Source organism: Alligator mississippiensis, chromosome 1 (genome assembly GCF_030867095.1).
Source record: "Alligator mississippiensis isolate rAllMis1 chromosome 1, rAllMis1, whole genome shotgun sequence".
Classification (NCBI taxonomy): Eukaryota; Metazoa; Chordata; order Crocodylia; family Alligatoridae; genus Alligator; species Alligator mississippiensis.
Genome location: NC_081824.1, coordinates 83,433,491 through 83,450,963, shown reverse-complemented (window position 1 = coordinate 83,450,963; position 17,473 = coordinate 83,433,491). Strand labels below are relative to the sequence as shown.

The following is a 17,473-nucleotide window of genomic DNA, read 5'->3' as shown; positions in this document are numbered from 1 at the left end:
GTTAGGAAGTTAATACATCACAGACATACAGATTTTTGTTTTTAAAAAGCAAGGGAAAAATATCTTTATGGAAATACACCATATTCCATTTTTGTTTTTAGCAAGTTTGAATTACACTACTTCCCAACTGTCCTACTTTCACTTTGAGTTTCAAAGCACAAATCTCTTAGAACACCAAAAAAATCCTCCCAACAAAACAGGTTTGTTTAATCTGATCTGTCACAAAAGCATCAAGTATTCAGGGATTTGGTTAAAAGAGTCTCAGGATAGTTAATGACTAAAAGCTACTTCACAACAGATCCCTCTTTTGTAGGTAACAACAGGATATGCTGTTTTGGGGCAAACCTCTCCCAGAATCCCCTCATTTTGGTGTCCCCATCATACAAAAAGATGAAGTACAATAGCCAGTAGGAAATATAAAATGCGACCCGTTGAAGAGCTTGAAGTTTAATACAAAAATGTGATTGTCACTTGGCTTCAAGGTTTCATTATGAATGTTTTGCGTGGGTCTACCCATAACTAATTACTAATTTCCCAGACAGTAAACTGAATATACCTAGACAGGAAAAAAAAAATCCTCCTAAACCATGTGCCACATGCTCCGATGAAAGTCAACAGGGGTGCAACCCAATGAGCGTGCATGTGCAGGAGTGCACGTTTCTCACAGAACAAATAGCAGCAGCACATATTTGTGCCACTGCTATCTGTGCCCAGGCACACCCCTGCATGCATGCTCCAGTACAGAGCAAGTTGCCCTGGGTGGGGTAGGGGAGGCCTCCAGGACAGCAGCAGGACTAAGCTGACCACTCAGAGCCTGGCCAGCAGCCAGAACATGGCTCTAGCCAGGCAGGCTCCCTTTCTGATGGCGTACTTTGTTGCCACGTATGCACCATGCTGCTTTTTTAGCAGCATTTTTTTTTTACACCAGGATCTCCCTTTGTCAAATCCAAACCCCCCACCACCCCCACCACACTGCAAATTAGCGTGGCAAATGGGTGTACATGTGCTGTGTGTGGTTTGAAGCACCTCAAACCACACGTGCACACTTGTTGGAACATGCCCCAGGAGTTTTGCTGTTGCGTTCAGTGACGACAGAATATGCCCTATATAACTCAATTAAAATATATTGTTTTTGCTGAGCCACAGCTAGTGTATCTACCTTATTTTAAAAGATTTTTTCTTTTTACTTTTCTCCCCTTTGAAACAGTCAGTTGAGAGTCCGTAGCCTCTGCTCAGCTTTATCTTAAATCGCAAGGATGGAAACAAAAAGTGAAGTTACAGCTCCTCTCTCACTATGCCCTCAATTCCTGCAACTTGACACAGCAATAAAAGATCCTTTCTGCAAAAAGCAAGTCAGAGAAAAACACCCACAGCTACCTACCTTCTACACTACAAGCATAAAAAAAAAGATGAGAAAGAGAGAGAAAGGACTGAACTCGAACTCAAATGGAATGCCACAAAAGAATCCTACATACGCTCAATTTTGAAGCATACCTCTGATGTATGCATCTTTAATATCAGTAACCAACTTAAATATTTATAGAGTGCAGTGATAGCTCCTTAATATGTAAAACTTACAACGAAAGTGAGTAATGTTTTGCAAAATATTTTGGATACATTGGAACTGTGAAAATCTCCTACACAGGGCTCTAGGGGTATCTTCACAGGGTTTAATGATCGTTTTAATTACAGGAGCTTTATGCTAAATAACACTTTTAGCTACTAGAGAAATTATAATATTTTGAGTTTTAAAAAGCATTTCTCAGATATGCTGTTTTTATTTTTAAATTAAATGTTACACAATTTGAAAATGTGAAAGTTTCTTCAAAAAACAAAAATTGAGTGTTATGCTTTGGGTTTAATATAAAAAATGTCATTTGAGAGTTACATTTTGAACAAGTGCATTACAGTTTAGCATCTCATTGGTAGCCTTTTTCATAGGTAGTTACAATTTTCCTACTGTGCTGCTAAGCATCTACATATTAATAAGTAACGACATTTAATGAGAGGAAGCACTCCAAAGTAACACGGTTAACTCACTCTCTTTATTCAGTATATCATAGTAAGCATGTACACATTTATGCCAAAGGGAGGTTATGCTTTTAAACTGAAACTGTGAATTGCAACTTACATGCTCAAGTAAAGATGTCATAGTTACACAAAATTACCACTTCTATAACAGGCTATTTCCTGTGGTGACAGTAGCTTATTTATAAGACACTAGTTTCATTTGTTGAAGTTATTCTTATACACAACTACATTTTAACTAAAAGGCCAATTTCATAGCTTTCCTCTCCTCCCCTCACCCCCTGCTTCAGCTAGTAAAGCACTGAAGGACATGCTCAATCTTAAGCATATGCTTAAATCCCACCTCCTTAGACACAAGCTTTTGTGTTTTTCTAAATGGGGGGTAGGGGGTAGAGGCAGGGAGATTTAAGCAGGTTTTAATGCTTTGTTATATTGGGACCTAGAACAAGAACACTACAACTACTAATACACCACTAACTACTATATCATCCAGGCATTAGCTACAGCAAGGTTTTCCAAGCTCCTTTTGACATTTCTTTTTCAAATCCATGTTTTACCATCATCTAGTCTCATCACAAAGCACACACTGTAAGCTTATTACAAGCCAACAAGAAGTTGGAAAAATATTAAGCTAATCATATTTGAATCTTTAAAGACTGCACCAGTGCTCCTCATAGCTTAAAGACCATAAGCTTTAAATACCACAGAGGCTTCTTCATATTTGAAAAGAGAATGCTAAGAAAGGTAGTTGCTGCTTATACAACAGGTTGTAAACCAGAAATGCAGAGACAAGGGAAAAATAAAACCCTCCTATTTCTTTAGCATTTCATTTTCACCTTCTTGCTTTTCTTATATACTCTTGTCATATTAAAAAAGGGATTTGTTGGAATAAAATATGAAATCTGGCAAAGCTAGTTTGACATTCTTTGCTGCAGACTCCAAAAATCTAACTGCAAATATAATGTGCCCCAATTCAACATATCATAAAGAATGTGATCAGCATACTATTTGGGCCAGTTCATGGGGAAGAAGGAAAATGATCATCTCTTCCTCTTACCCCACATTCCTCTACATCACAGTTAGAACTGGAAGAGATTTCCTCAAATCCATTTGCCCCCTTCTCCACATCCCTCCTTGAAACCATCCCTTAATTAAAAAATAACAAAAACAAAAAATCTGTAATAGTATTAGTAGTACGGAACTATTTTATTATTATATATATTCATTGCAAACAATAGTGTCTACAATCATTACCATACTATAAATATTATAAAGGTAATGTCACAGCCATCACCCTTTTACTAAAAGGGAATTGAACACACCTCCCCACAAAACCCATTGATAGTACTCACAAATGGGCTCAAAGGTAACTGTTGTTGAGATCTCATACAAGATGCAACCATCCCTACAATAAGTTTTCTCATGGGATCATATAGCTAAAGCACAGGATGGGAAAATCAAGAAATTTGAATTCTATTCCCCATTGGGCCAGGCTTTCTTGAATGGATCCAATTTTGGACAAAGAAAACACTTAACTTTTGCCTCGGCTTTTTGTGCCTGAAAAGTAGAGGTAATAACAACAGGATTGTTGAAAGGTTTAATTCATTAAGATCTCAGATTCATCATCAGATCATTCAGTGAAAGGTGCTACAGAAATGCAGACTGTTATAAGGTTATATTTTTATTTGTAATCTGTTCTTACTAGCATCAGATTTTTCTATATGAGAAACAGTGAAAATCCAAAACTGTACCACCAATATGGGTATTCTTATTACATATTCTGCTGTATATATACAATTATATATTATAGTAACTGCAACTCTTTTGGATAAGTGCATTTATTATGTTATATTTGGCTAATATACATATAGTATATATACATGTAATTATATTTAGTGAATATACAAAGCTATATAAAAATAGCAAGATTAAATTAAATGCAATGTGTGCAATGCAATATATATTTTACAAGCATATACACACAACATATGCAGAGATACCTTGGTTTAAAGAAAAATGGAAGTGTTCCTGATTGTATTAGACGGTCACGATTTTGAAAGCTGAAATATATATGTTGTACAAATGCTCTGGAGTTACAGTGCCTGTAATTAACTAATGTAAGATGCTTTGTTTAATGTACTACCTCATTTTAATGGTGTGTGGTTAACAAACAATAAACATTCAGCAGAGAAGGATCCAAGACATTTTTTATTTTAAAAAAGAAAATATACTCTATTCCAATAGTATTTTTCCTCAGTATTTTTTCTTTTAAAAATAAAAATTCTATTTTCCTGTCTGAATTCAAAATGATTGACTAGAGCACAATATTAAGTAATAAATAAAACAGTCCCACTGCCTGAAAGACTCCTGAATAAAGAGAAAATTATTTTTGGATTTTCCTTCTGATCAGATATGAAATATTCTGAAACGTCACCTCTATAATTTGATAAAAAGCTTGATATCCCCAAATGAAAATAGGACTCAGCACTTTCATTTTTCTGTCTCTAAAGGAACCTCTAGGTAAACTGATTTTAAAAAAATGAAAATCTCAAGCATAAAGGTGGGAGTAATGAAGCAAGTTTAAATATGCGCTGACCTTTGAAATGAACTGCAATCCATGTTGTTTGGCCAAGGAGCTGGCTGTGTTGCTGTCTCCAACGATTTCCACAGCATAAAAGATGTGGGTATTGGAGCTGCCCTGCTCTCTGGTGGATGTTGACAAGCATCGCTGCAAACATGCTGGCACTGATAGAAACAGCCCTATGTTCATTGCTCTGAAATAGTAAAAAGAAATCCATCAGGGATGAAAATGTAAGCACATACTTTTAAAAAACCAAAATTATGCACCATAAGAATCTTCCCAGAGATTTTTTTTTCATTTTATTTCATACACTTTAAAAAATCGGAATGTGTTATTGACTGGTAACGCTGAAAAGAAAGCATAGCGAAGTATCAACTCATTGAGGCTCCAAGATATTACATTGTTTTGCAGCATCTAAAAGGAAAGCAATGTTATATATTATGTGCTTTTTACATGCTCCAGAATAAAATTGCCTAACATTTTGTAGCACTTTTAGCAATATAATTATTTCTTTTGTTTCCCCACCCCTCTGGGTATTGCCTAAACTTCACCAGATTTTGTTTTAGGGATTATCTTAAAATGGAACTGTTTGCTAGTATTAAATACCAATTGGTGTTTCCTTAAACAGTTTAACTTTTAGTAACACACTGCATCAAAATGTAATATTGCAACTAAACACTTCAACTTCACATTGTCTTGATAACTGCTACTGGAGAAGTTTAAATATGCAAAGGCCCATTTTATGGCTTTCCACAACATAAAGAGAAACTCATGGTCCAATCCAATACTGGCTAGAACAGTGAGAAAATACAGAAGTAACAAAGCCAAGTGAATAAAAGGGACACCTGTCCTCAGTGAAATAATACAGGTATCTTAATTAGGCAACATTTGTATGTGGCTCTGAAGCTTTATTCTGTATGTCAGGGCTGTCCAACAGTCAGCCCACCTGCATCCAGGGAGGGGTGAGTTTGTGGCCTCAAGCTCCCACCCAGCCACTGCTACCCATATCATTTTGGCTGCAGCAGCAGTCAGAGGTTCAGGCTGTCCCTCCCTCTGGCTTCTGCTTCCTGCCCAACCCCAGAGAGCAGGGTGGAGAAGCACTGCACTGTTGTGGGGTGGAAGTGCAGCATGGCATGGCACAGTGGTGCACAACAAAGTAGCCCATGCCCAGGTAGCTAAAGGTGAGGCTGGAGAACCAGCACCTGTGTGTCTGGTGCAAGGGGGGGGGGAGAGAAGTGCCCACATTACACTGTACAGGAGTGCCCAGAACATTGGGAGGGAGAGAGGAAGCACCAAAGTACCTGGTGCAGCAGAGTGAGGGGGTGAGACTGCCCACCTGCCCAGTGCAGCAGGGAAGCACCTGAAAGGCTTGTAGCCCATGCTGATACAACCCCTGCTTGTGCAACCCATAGGGCATGCAGCTGCCAACTGCTAAGAAATTGGACAGCCCTGCTGTATACAACAACTCTTAAGAACTAAATCCTGATTTAAAAGGCAGACCAATCATGAAACAATCATGTTTCTGTGGGATAGACATCACAAACTTTTTTTCTGGTTTAAACATATCTTCTGGAAAGGAAAGACTAGAACGCTCTATCAGCTTTCCTCTCTTAGGAAATATATCCTTTCACAGCGGCAGGGACCTAAAGGTTGTGCCATTCCTATACTATCCCAGGAAAATGCTTATCCAGCTTCTTGACAATTTCCAATGAAGGAGACTCCACAAGTTCCTTGGCGGCTTGTTCTACTGTTCTACCTTTCTGACACTTTTTTTCTGAGACTTCATGTAAATCTACTTTGCTGCAGTTTATAAATATTACTTCACATCCTGCCCTTTGCAACAAGGGACAACAGTTGTTCTCCTTCTTCTTTATGGCAGTGTTTCAAATATTTGAAAACTGCCATCATGTCCCCTCCCTTAATCTCCTTTTCTCCAAGCTAAATATACATAGTTCTCTCAACCTTTCCTTGTACAGCTTGCATTCCAACTCTTTTATGATCATTGTCACTTACCTCTGGATACTCTCCAATTTTTCTACATCATTCTTAAAATGAGGTGCCAATAACAGCACACAATATTCCTGAGCAGCACCAAAGTAGGGTCACAGCTTTTTCCTTTTGTCCCTCTCATCTATCTACCTTGTAACACGACCAATGCTCCAGGGGCAGCTGTCATGCCTGCTGGTGATGACTTGCATCCTAAATTGCGCTAAGGTACCCTCCCTTTGTTCTCACCTAGGGAGAAGCAAAAAGCAGATGAAGACTACACTGGAACAAAAACTTCTGGTCATCTAGGTTTTCCATGCCATTGTATTAAGGTTTCTTTCTTGCTAAGTAGCATGTCATTGCTGATACAGAATGGCAACAAAGAAACACTCCAGTGCCATCAAAAGCAAGTCATATGGTGATGGGTGAGTAGCAATGGGGGCAGATGCAGGTGATTACTGGAAGCCCCTGGTCACATACCTACATAGAAGCAATGATGTTCATTTTGTACACAGAATAGGGACAGGTATTCAATTCGGCAGCTGCAATCGTGATTGAATAGGCCTAATGACAATTCATTCTGCTCACCCCATATGGGGAGGGAGCTAGAAAAAGTGTCCCAAACAAAGTCTGTCTCATTTCATCTCACTGGAAAACTGCATCTGGTGGGATATACATGGTCCAAATCAAGAAATGAAGTTTGCAACCTGGAACATCCATACCCTGATGGGCACCACTAACAGTAACTAAGCAGTATGGTGGACAGTACGGCTGTCCAAAGCTTCAATCTTTGATTCGATTTGGCAGAGATTCGGCCCAATTCAATGGGTGAATCTCCAAATCCGAATCGAATCAGAGGACCATTTAATCTCTCCGAATCGAATCGGAACCCTCTGAATCAATTCAGACAGATTCGACAATTCGGACATAGATACAGCTTTAAATGTTTTTTCTATATACCTCCAGGTAGCAGGCAGCTCATGAATGCTGAGATGCTGAGGCAGCAGACCTGGAAGTGAGCCAGAAGCACTTCTGGTCCACTCCCGGATCTGCTGGAGAGCACACAGGGGGGCCCCCCTGTGCCCCTCCAGCTTGGCAACTGGTGCCTCCTGGGTCTGTGGGGGCACCCCCCCCCCCGTGGCCAATCACTGAGCCAATGTGGGTGCAGGTGGCTCTCTTGCATGCTCCCTGGCAGACCCGAAAGTGGACCAGAAGTACTTCCGGTCTGCTTTTAGGCTCACCGCTGAGCATGTGGGGGGGCCCCCGTGCTCCTGTATGACACTCCATCCACCCCAGCATTTGCAAGCCACACCTGGTACCTCGAGGTATGTAGAAAAAACATTTAAAGCTGAGTCTATGTCTGAATCAATGATTCTCTGAATCAGCATCAAATCTTTAGATTTGGATTCAGCTGAATTGAATTGGGGACAGTGATCCAAATCAACAAATTGAATCACTGTCCCTGATTTGGGCGAAATCCAAATTTGAATCAAACAGGGCCCTGGATATCCAGGGGTCAAACAAAAACCCAGGGGAAAAAATTGGGTCAGGCAACTGGAGCCTCAGCCCTCCAGAGATGCTCTGGCAGAGTGCCAGAGCATCTCTATGACTGGCCTTTTCCCCACTCCTGAAGCATGCTGCCTGCCCCTGCTGGGCAGGCAGTGGTGAAATCTGCAGGGACCCAGACCCGGCTTTTGCCAGGTAAGTAGGGGGTTGGGAGGCTGGAGGAGGGGGGAAGAGACCTCGGGAGACTGGAGACAGCAGGGGAATGAGCAGGGGGCTAGAGACAGCCTCAGAGGCATTCCCCTGCTGTCCCCTGCTCTTCTGAGGCTGGAGGCAGTAGGGGACTGTCTCTGGGGCTGTCTCCAGCCCCCTGCTCCTTCCCCTGCTTGTCTCCAGCCTCGGTGGATCAGGGGAAGAAGAAGGAGGCTGGAGACAGCAGGGGAATGTCTCCAGGGCTGTCTCCAGACCCCTGCTTCTTCCCTTGCTGTCTCCAGCCTTCTGAGGCTGGAGACAAGCAGGGGAAGGAGCAGGGGGCTGGAGACAGCAGGGGAATGTCTCCAGGGGCAGTCTCGGCCTCCTGCTCCCACCCAAGGCCAGAGTAAAGCAGGGGAAGGAGCAGGGGGCTGGAGACAAGCAGGAGGCTGGAGACAAGCTCCTATAGATAAGCTGAAGACTTCCCCTGCTTTCTCCAGCCTCCTGCTCATTCTCTGCTACTGCCGGTGAATTGGGGGGAGGGCTGGGAGAGCAAGTGGGGAGCTGGGAAAATGAACAGAGGGTGGGGGGAATGAACAGGAGGGGGAGACTGAACAGAGGACAGGGGGAATGAGTGGGGAGCAGGGGAATAAATGGGGAATAGGGGAATAAATGGGGAGTGGGGGGGATGAACAGGGGACAGCGGGGAACGAACAGGGGACAGGGGGAATGAACAGTGGATGGAAGGAATGAATGGGAAGCAGGGGAACTAATGGGGAGCTGGGAGAACCAATGCGAGTGGGAGGAATGAGCCTCCTGTTCTCTCCAGCCTCCTGCTTGTTCTCCTGCTCATCTCCAGCCTCCAGAGGCTGGAGAAGAGCAGGAGAATGAGTAGGGAACTGGAGACCAGTGGGGAGGGGGGAGCTGTCACCCCTGGCGGGGCCTGGGAACCTGCAGGCAGGGTAGTCCATGTGCTGGGTGGGGGGGGAGCTTCTGAACTGAGATTCTAAAGTTGATGATAATACCAAAACCATTTCACAACACCCCATTAAGGACTTCCTTGCAGATCCACATGCCTATCAAGAGGCCTTAAACAGATGAAGAGCAACAAAACACATGGTTCTAATGGAATTCCAACTGAAGTTTATAATAATTCCATCACCAACTACCTGATATTATTCTGAAAACATGAAAAGATTCCCAACGACTTGACAGATGCCAAGATAATAACCAAATTTATGAAAGAAAATAGATCTAATTACAGCAATTACCATATTACTGCGCAGTAGCATATTATCACAATTTTTGCCTGGCATGCTACGGCGCAGCATTATTAGGCTACTGCATAGTTAGTGTCTCATGTAGACACCCACCATGTCCACTCTTGATTTTTTTAAATACAGAAGATACGCACAGAAGAGAAGCAGACAACCAGGATCTTGCAAAACTGTAGGTGTACAGTGATGATGGCCCCTTCCCAGGTCTTCTATGGAGTTCTGAGGATTTTTACAGCATTCTTCCTAATTTGGAGTTCTTGCATAGGATTCTCCTGACTCCTGGCTGAAATCCACCATAGGATCTTACAGAGAGACTCTTTCGTAAGTTTGTTGTCTGGATTTCTTCTCAAATTTTGATGAATACTTAAGTAATAAGGCTCTCAATTAATTGCCGTTAATGTGCATGATTAAGGCATTAATTGGTTTTTGCATTAACTTTTTTAGCACATTAATCGCACATGTAGTTTTGCAACCTGCACCCAGGCTCTACTCTACTGCCATCACCACTGCCTCTGGGCCATCCAGCAGGGCAGCAGTGGCAGTGCAGAGGACCATAAGGCAGCCTGGATAGCTGCAGCAGGAAAGGGAGCGGGGGTGGTGTCCAGACACAGACATACATGAGCAGCCACACTGCAGCCTGCACACAGCCAGGAATGCAGCCCAGCAGCATGTAGAGCAGCAAGTCTGTGGAAGAGGAGGGGCAAGGGGAGAGGGAAAGGACAGGGTGGCAGATAGAAACCACCATGGTGAGGGAGGGGGTGGGGCACACAGAGGGGTAGGGGCAGATAGTGGGATGAACTCCAGGAGGCTTGTCCAGGGGCACGGCTCCACACCACTGCATACATCCCTAGGGGAGGCATGGGGGGCATGTGCTCCCCAGATTCTTGTGGGGGGTAGAGGTGGACTGCTCACTGTGGGCTGGAGCTCTGCACCCTGCTGTCTTTGCCCGGGAAGCTGCATGCTGCCGCTCATCCCCTGCCTGCCCAGTGGCAACATGGAGTTGCACAGCTCCCAGAGGAAAGGCAACAGGATGCAGAGCCCCAGCATGACTCCTGCAGGGAAATGTGCCCCCCCCCTGTAACTCTGTCCCACTATCTGCCATGGTCCTCAGACCCCATTCACCCAGCCCCTGCCCCTGCCTCACCCCATGGGGGCCTCGATCTGCCCCCCATGCCCCGTCCCTCTCCCTCCACCCCACCCCCTATCCACAGTATCCTGTTGGGTACTCTGTGCATCTGTGTGTGTGTCTGCCCCTCACTCCCAAGCTACAGGCCCCCGAACCCTGCTGCTGCCCCTCATTCATAACCCACAATACCCCGCATCCTGCCAAAGCATGTAAGGAACCCCCCTCCCTGGGCTCCAAACCCCACACACACACCCACAGCCCCCCATACCTTCACAAATTCCCCCTCCCACAGACACACCACAACCATACAATGTACCTGTATAATTTTGCATAATTTTGAGTTTTTCTGAGCATAATTTTGAGTTTTTAGCTGTGTGATTAAAATAGCGATTAATTGCAACCAATCTTTCTAATCACACAACTAACCACTATCAAATTTTTAAATCATTTGACAGCCCTACTTAGTAGGCAACATGCTATCCCTCTCTCTGTCTTTCAGGTATCATCCTGAAATACTCTGAAGCATTAGTGGGCCTGGGAATTGTTTCTGACTAATGAAGCAATTAGGTCCTATCTTCAGGATATGATGTGATGATGATCATTACATCATATGTCAGAGGTGGGCAAAATATAGCTCACAGACCAGATCTGGCCCACTAGGCCATTCTATCCAGGACCCCTAAAAATTTTAGAAAATTAATATTCATCTGCCCCTGGCTGCCTGTCAAGGATGACAGGACCCAGGGGCAGTAGGACCCAGGGGAAGCCACTGGCAGGAGAAAGGCCTGCCCAGCCTTGCCCCCCCCCCACACAGCTGGAAGCCCATGCCTAGCAGGCCTGGGCCCTTGGGGCTATTCCTGCCTCCCTGTGCCTGAGGGAAATTCAGATAAGAAGGGGAGTGGGGGGGCAGGGGAGGACCATGGGCGATCATCCCAGTTCTCAGGGCCAGGCTAGGCTGGCTCCTGCAGCCTGGTGCTGCAGCCGGGAACCACGTGGTGCTGAATCAGTGGGCAGGGGGTGAAGAGGAGTGGTGGCAGCTGCAGTGAAGGAAGCAGTGAAAGTGGCAGCAGGCGGGGGGAAGGGATAGAGTAAGCGGGCATGCAGAGTGCAGCAACAGCTGGGCAGGAATACAGGGCTCACGCCAGTGTCCCAGGACCAGGGCCGGTGGCAAAGATCAGGGGTTAGGGGTGAGACTTCCAGTCCCAAGATGGTGACCAGGGGTTGGGGCACCTGTCAAGGGGCAGAGCTACCTTTGCAGACCTTGATAGCTTACCAAAACTTGGTAAGAGGCCCTCTGCCCAAAATAATTGCCCGCCCCTTTCATATGTGCACAAGTTAAGGGGGTTGGTTGTCACTCCTTTCTCAGGGAGTGACAGCAGTTCCACCTACCTACATCTCAGGTAGGTGCTGTGAGAGTTTAAAGAAGCCACTCTCCTGTTCCTTCTAAGCAAGTAAATTAATTATCCTAATCCTCTTCTACTTTAGCAATATGTGAATTTGTTGCCACTGTGCATTGGTTGTGCCGGCTGTGCTTTGATAACTACTGGCCAATCAACAGAAAAAATTAGAGGAAGAATTGAAATCAATTTGCTACTCGGCTGGCAGCCAAAACATGTGCTGTGCAGTGTGAATCATTCCTGTTCAAACTCTGTTTTGTTTTGAGAAACTAGAATTTTGCTGTGAGTCCTCTCATTTAGCTGCTGTTAGCAACACTAGCACTTCTACTAGTGTATTTCTAAGGTCTAAGAAGTCTAAAAAGATCTTTATTTTCATATGTAGCTGCAAGAGATTTTCCCATGTCTGAACGGATATCTCAGCCTTCTTGTTTCTGTGGCAGAGGGAAGCAGAGGTATCCCCGCCAAATTGGCATCTCTTCTGACATACCTGAAATTCTGCTATTTAAAATTCTGCCTGCTTTCTAGTATTCCATCTCTTGTTTATTGATATTTTATAAAGGCAATAACATTTTAAAATGTTAGTTGGCTTTGAAATCTCTATGAATTTAAGTGGAAGTCTTTTGCTCAACCTTAAACAAAATGTAACATATTTGAGCACATATAATTAAATTTGAGTAAATTAAAGCTTCTCCTTTTTTTCCAGTTCCTCAGTTAAGGATGTGAAAGACCCAAATTCAAATCCTTACTATGTCCAAGGGGGTCTGTATCTACCAACTCCCAGGATAGTGCTTTAGGTGAGAGGCTATTATGCTCTAGTTCTCTTCTAATGGTGATATTTCACTTTGAGTGGAATATTTAAAAATTCAGTGAGTCAGACAGAGAGAGTGGGGCTTTATTGTCCTGTTCACTGCTTGCCCGATTTAGTAGAAAGATTTCAACCCAGCTCTCCCCAGTTCTTTGAAGAAGAACCTTCTTTTCCAGGCTGTCGAGTCATTCTTATTCTCTTTTTCTAGCTTTAGAAATATTTAAGGAGTCCATGAAAATTGAAGCAGTGCCAGTGACTGAAATAAGCCCATCCCAGAACACTTGGGGGCATGAGAGTAAGGGTATGATGGAAAATAAGAGACTCAGATTCAAATTCCCTTAGGCAGAACAGAGAGTTAAACCCATGTCTCATTCTGGGTGAGTGCCCTAGCTACTAAATAAAAGTGAGGGAGAGGGTGAAGCTAATTTGAAACATTTTGTGAATCTAACCCTTCATTTTCTTGATTTTTACTGAATGCCTGAAAACAAAAAATGTTGCAAATGTCAAAATGAACCATATCAACAGTTTCAAAACATGTTCTCAGTTTAGGCTGAAACCACTTGGCAAATCTGACCTGAATTCAACAGTAGTTGCAGCCAACTTGAAGCTGCATCTTTGGGATAATCAGTGGTTCCCCCCAAAATATTTTATCCAGGTCTACTGAAAACAGAAGAGCTTACCTAATAGTCATTTTTTTCCCCACATAAAAAGCAGCATATCCTACCAGCTGCTGAAACAGGAAGAAATATGGACTCTACACTATTGGAAGATTAAAAAGGAAACAACATAAAATGGGATAATAGCTATTTAGCTATTAATAGCTAGCTTCTGCCAATATATGAACTGGTCATACAGGAACATTGTTCAGAGCAGCAGCTGTTTAAGAAATTAAACCCCAAAAGTAAGATATTGGAAGGCAAAACAGAACCCCCCATTAATGTAACTGAGAGGGGCAACTGGGCAACATCCCTTGTCACCACCTTTGGGAGAGAGCACAAAAATAGCCCCAGCTGCAGGTGGCAGTTGGCCATCCCACTGCCACTGGAAGCACAGCTGCTGGCACTGCCCCGTACACAGTCTCTGCCATGGCATTGATCTGTCCTGCTTTGCCTTTGGAGACTCCTCTAAACTCTGAGAAGAAAACATCTTTATGTAAAGCAGAATTATACGCATAATATTTTCCCTTTTTTACAATTTTAACTGTAAAGGGTTTTCACTCTTGGAGAATTAATATCTTCACAGATTTCTCCTCAAAAGTATATCAATAAGCACACTTCAAAAAGCGTCACAAACAAGGTCAACGCAAAAAAGTAAAAAGAAGTTGAAACACAGAAGTAATAAAGAGGTCAGATACCTTTACAAGTATAAAAAGCTCTAAAATGCTACCAGAGAGGGAAGGGAAGACTTTCCAAAAAGGCCAAATTCAAATTATGTACTTTAAAAGAAAAAATTCAGAAGGAGGAAGAGTTTGAGCTCCTGCTCTTTGGAAACTGATATTTGCAGGACAGACTCAAGTGGGATTTTGCCACTGAGGTTCTACTAACAGCTTATGTACCAAAGCACTGAGAAAAAAAGTGCATAAAGTACTTTAGGCCAATGTCATAGCAGTATTGTTTGGTTTAAAACATTTCAGGCAACTATCAGGACATCCTCCCCTGGGAAATCTGTTGCAAATACATCCTAGGGGTGGCTGTGATGTTCCCTGGTGGCCAATCCATCTTAATCCTGCCCAGCTCCCACTCTCTGGGTCTCACCCTGCTGCCTTGCCTGCTGTGCCTTGACAACATTAATAAAGAGAGGAGGCTGCCCTTAGAGGCTGGTGAGCTCTGGGTTCTCTTTCTGGTTCTCTGCTCCTCCACAGGCTTGACTTGGCCCTCCTGACTTAGAGCTCTGACCCCACCACACACAGTCTCTCCCATTACTTGGGGCTCCGACCCCACCACACAGTCTCTGTTCATGGCTCAGACCTCTCTAGCCCTAATTGCCTTAGAGGCCGAGTTTGTGGCCTCCATCCTCCCCAACAGCCACACCCATGCCGTGCAGATGTTCTCCAGGCAAATTTTCTTGACTTTCCTGTAGGAGCCTCGGGCCTCTTGGCTTTAGCCCACTGTCATTCTGGCTGCAGGCCTCCAACCCTGACCCACTTTTTCTGGACCAGCTTTCTCAGCCTCAGCATTCCTGTATCTTGGTCTTTGGGCCCTTGGTATCTTTTCAGACTTGGTCTCTAGGCCCTTTTCATTCTCCAGGCTGCTGGTACCCCTAGCCTAAATGCAAGGCTACCCACAATCTAACCCAGCCTCCTGGTACCCCGGCTCAGGCTTTTGCTTTGTGCCAGTCCCTATCCTCTTAAGTGGGCCCCAGAGCCTTTAACTGAGCTGAGGCCCCTGAGCCCGTGACTTTGCAGAGCTCCTATCCCCAGCTTCAAAATGGTTTGGCTTTAGCCCCATGCAGCCTCCTGGATCCTAGATCCAGGAAGGTCCCTATTTGGGCTTCACTCTCCCCTACTGTGGGGTGCTTTTCAGGCACCCCGACCTGTGGCCTCCATACCACCCGTACCAGCCACATCCAGTCCTCTGGTGCTCCCTTTAGATAAATGTCTTCTGGGTCTCCCTGGGTCCCCAGCCACTTTCTACCCTTTTGCTGCTGGGTCTGCAGCAGCTTCTTTGGTACTCGGCTTGCTGGGTTCCCCTTTTCTATCTTTCAGGCCAACAGGAGTTCTACTTGCAGTGGAAACCAGGGCCAGACAGAGCCCTTGGGCTCAGGAGACAGGCTTTTAGTAGACTGGGGTCCCACCTGGTCAGATCAGATGGCCCCAGGTTCAGCTTGCTCCTAAGTGTTGCAGCTTAGCTACATGGCTATAGCCACTGTCTTCTCGCCTGCTGTCCTTTAACTCTTTGTGGTTTCCCATATGTGCATATTGCACTGCAGCTGGCCTTTGCTTAGTTGCCTACCTAACTACAGCCTTTTGGTGCTGGCTCCCTACCTCTCAAGTAGCAGGAATTAGGGGGCCTTGATTGTAACAGGGACTCCCTGCCCCTATTACTAGTGAGGCCTGAGAGGGCAGGAAACATGAGGCCAGGAAAGGCAATCAGCAGTAGCAAGCCAAGTGGACCAATCCCAATACTAATAAGGCCAGGTGACTAATGAAACAACTAGCTGCACCTGATTACTAGGTGTGATGGGTCCAGTCATGTGACTGGGAGGAGACTGGGCTTGGGGGGATCTAAGCCTGGTCTCTGGCCATGCAAGAAGAATGGGGGTGGGTTCTGCTTGCAGTAGGGAGAGGAGCTCTTGGGAGCAAGGGGCTGCTAGAGATGGACAAACAGACACCAAAGCCACCCAGGGAAACTGGGGAAGGCAGTGGCTCCAATAAACGTTGGGCCTGTGGGGAGCATTTATACCAAAGAGGGAAACTATTTGTTTTATGAAGCAGATGCCTTTGCTTTGTTTGAATGTGTTACTAGAGGACCAGATTATGGCTACAGGGATGGAGGAGACCACAAACATGGGGTCCTGAGGTGTGTTTATCTGCTATATGACCCAGAAGTCAACACCAAGCTCAGGAACAGGCACGGGGGATACTGTGGTGGAAGTCTACTACAGACCCCCTACCCAGGGTCAAGACCTTGACCAGGAATTTGCCAGGGTATTGGCTGAGGCCATGCACTCCCAGTGTATGGTTGTCATGGGAGACATTAACTACCCAGACATCTCATGGGAAGAGCACTCAGCCAAATCCGAGTGGTCGCAAAGCTTTCTCTAGTGCGTGGATGACCTCTATCTGATGCAGGAAGTCTATGGGCCGACGAGAGGTAAAGCACTGCTCGACATGGTACTGGCAACCAGGGATGACCTAATCAGTGACCTAATGATTGAAGGGAAGCTGGGTGTCACGGCGGGGTCCTGCAGGAGGGCGGTGATCTCCTCAAGGCCCCTTTCCCATGCCAAGTTTGGCCCAAGGGCACCCTCAAATTCTCGCCTGCCACGTCTTTAATGACAGAATATATAAGGGAGGCTGCCTTTTACACCCTCTTGGTCACGTTTTGATGAACACTCAGGCCCCGTGGTTTCCCGGACCCCTCGTGGGTCCTGTTCTGCGATGGGTGCTGCAGGGGCACCCTAGCTTTATGGGCTATGCGTGGCTTCAACCATCCCTGTACCACACCCCAAGCCTCACCGAAGGAATAGACCTTGTTAGGTCTTGGCCTTGCTGTAATCTGGCCCCTTGTCCTCTCTGGGCCCTACCTCTTTTGATCTGCACCCTCTTCAGCGCTAGGGCTCTCCACGGCCCTGTTTCACTATGCCCCCTTCTCTGGGCCTTCTCCCAATGCTGCCCCCTTCTCCGGGCCTTCTCCCAACGCTGCCCCCTTCTCTGAGCCTTCTCACAATGCTGCCCCCTTCTCTGGGGCTGCTCAGTAACACTGTCCCCCCTCTGGGGCTGCTCAGTAACACCGCCCCCTCTCTGGGGCTGGGGTCAGTGCACCCCGATTGCTGCGCCCTCGCTGGCGCTGGGGTTCCCACACTGCTGTGGGTCCCCTATGAGGCCTCCTCCAACCCCTAATAGCCTCACCCAAACCA

General features: G+C 45.2%; 1 long non-coding RNA gene across 4 annotated transcripts in view; it reads right to left on the bottom strand.

Annotated features, from left to right (window-relative positions):
* LOC132252103 (uncharacterized) overlaps nucleotides 1–17,473 on the bottom strand; it is a 519,299-nt gene that overhangs the window by 417,181 nt on the left and 84,645 nt on the right. For all 4 annotated transcript variants that reach the window (XR_009463852.1, XR_009463853.1, XR_009463850.1 and 1 more), the window contains one exon: nucleotides 4,625–4,802. This is a non-coding gene — a long non-coding RNA (uncharacterized LOC132252103). The remainder of the gene's footprint in view (nucleotides 1–4,624; nucleotides 4,803–17,473) is intronic.